Below are 2500 nucleotides of genomic sequence, written 5' to 3' on the forward strand. Positions count from 1 at the left end.
ACAGGGGTTGTTTAGTCTAAAGCGGCCCATACACGATCAATTATACTGCGCAATTTCATTGTCAATACTCTGAATTGACAATTAGATTGACCGTGTATGGGCGATATATCGCCCATACACAATCAAATTGACCGTGTATTGGCAATATATCGCCCATACACGGTCAATTTAATTGTCAATTCAGAGTATTGACAATGAAATTTGAAATTACGCAATATAATTGATCGTGTATGGGCCGCTTAACGCCAGCGGTCTTACGTGACGTTCAAACCTTACCTCTATATGTTTGTTATATAGTCCTTATACTATTTACATTTATGTACGTTAAAACATGAATATATATGTATACACACACACATATATATATATATACACACACACACACATATATATATATATATACATATACATAATTGTATTATTTCTATAATCATGCAAAAACATTACTACATACATATATATATATATTGGTAATTTATATTAACACAGAAGTCTATGTTATATACAAAATAAATGAAAATAAACAAAACACAGTATAATAAACCCAAGACGTTTCGCAGATCGTTCTGCATCTTCAGTTGGAGTGAAGGGAAGTGTGACCAAGACGAGTATAAATATGTATAAAGGAAAAACTTGGAGAGGTCACTTAATGACTCTCCTCTGTTTGGCTGGAGAGTCATTAAGTGACCTCTCCAAGTTTTTCCTTTATACATATTTATACTCGTCTTGGTCACACTTCCCTTCACTCCAACTGAAGATGCAGAACGATCTGCGAAACGTCTTGGGTTTATTATACTGTGTTTTGTTTATTTTCATTTATTTTGTATATAACATAGACTTCTGTGTTAATATAAATTACCAATGTCAATTGGAAATTTGCTTCTTCCCCTCTCATTCCCCCAGAAATCTACTTTCCGAAAGCTAGAAAGCTTAAGAAAGAAATTAATTTCTAATGAATTTGCTGTCGTTTTCAACAGAATATGCTTAAAAGAGAATCTCCTGCCACGCTTCACGAATATATATATATATATATATATATATATATATATATATATATATACATATATTATATATATATATTTGTATATTTGGGAGTTGAACACATGAGTATTCCAACACAACTTTTTTTTCATAATATTCTTAATTTTTCTGTCTGTAGATTTTGCTTCAGAAGAATGAGTAAAGACAAGTTCAATGTCTTCCATTTTCAATTGACGTTTCGGCTACATGGAGTCATCTTTGCAATACATACATACATATACCAAAGTTTTTTTTCCTTATAAGGGAGGTAGCCAAAAATAAATGCATAAAAACCACTCCCACCCAATCCATCCCTATCACACTCAATTCCCTTCCACCCTCTTGCCTCGCTCTTATCTTGGCACCTCCTGGATGACGGGTCATCCCTGCATCTTGTCCACTGCCCTGGGTCAGAAGCAGTGTTGCAAGAAACAACACATCCACAGCAAAGACGCATCAGTAAATCAGCGACCCCCCCCCCCGCCCTTCTCTGTCCCCTCATGCAGAAAAGGGGAAGACGGGGAGAAATCCCTTCGGGCTGCGTCAAATTTTTCTCACACATACTCCTTCTCCCCCCAACCCCTACCCATTCCACCTCATGAATCGTAGCAGCATCCATATACAACCATTTCTCATTCACCCCTGTCTTCTTTCCTCTCCCGTCCTTCCTCAACAGACAATCCCCTCTTCCCCAAAACCTCTTTTACCCCACCCATCCATCTCATCCTAGGTTGCCCCTCATGTTCACTCCCTCCATCATCTACCTTCCACACCTCTTTTACTAATCTTTCTTCACTCATTCTCTCCATGTGTCCAAACCATCCTAATACTCTTTCATCAACCCTATCTCCCAGCTCCCTTTCCACCCCCGTTCTCCTCCTCACCTTCTCATTTCTCACTCTATCTAGCCTAGTAACCCCTATCATACTTCTCAGACACCTCATCTCAAACACATCCAAACTCCTTCTCTCTTCCTCTCTTATGTTCCATGTTTCTGCCCCGTACAGTGCTGTTGGCACAATCACTCCTTCATACAAATCTCCACTTAGCAGCCATTCCCAAATATCTATTTCTCATTACACTTTTTAATCCACCAAGGCATTTACTCGCTTCTCTCAATCTACATTCTACCTCCACTTCCACTCCTCCTTTTCCTGCCACTTTCGCACCCAAGTGCCTAAAACTATCCACTTCCTCCAGTCACTCTCCCTTAATGCTCACTTTCAGTCTGCTGCCACTTTGACCTCTTGTACATCTCATTACCTTACTTTTAACCACATTTATCTTCAACTTCTTTCTTTCGCACACCTTCTTAAACTCTGTCACTATTTTTCTCAATCCCTCCTCGGATCCTGCTACAAGCGCAGTGTCGTCCGCAAACAACAGTTGGCTCACCTCCCACTTTTCTCCATTTTCTTTAACCATCTCCAATCCCTGATCCACTACTCTTGCATTTATCTCTCGCACCACCCCATTCATG

General features: G+C 39.1%; 1 protein-coding gene across 1 annotated transcript in view; it reads right to left on the reverse strand.

Moving 5' to 3' along the window:
- Positions 1-2500, reverse strand: part of LOC143040767 (solute carrier organic anion transporter family member 74D-like) — a 291921-nt gene that overhangs the window by 410 nt on the left and 289011 nt on the right. The window lies entirely within an intron of this gene.

This window comes from Oratosquilla oratoria, chromosome 29 (assembly GCF_046742065.1).
Source record: "Oratosquilla oratoria isolate Oo_2021 chromosome 29, ASM4674206v1, whole genome shotgun sequence".
NCBI lineage: Eukaryota > Metazoa > Arthropoda > Malacostraca > Stomatopoda > Squillidae > Oratosquilla > Oratosquilla oratoria.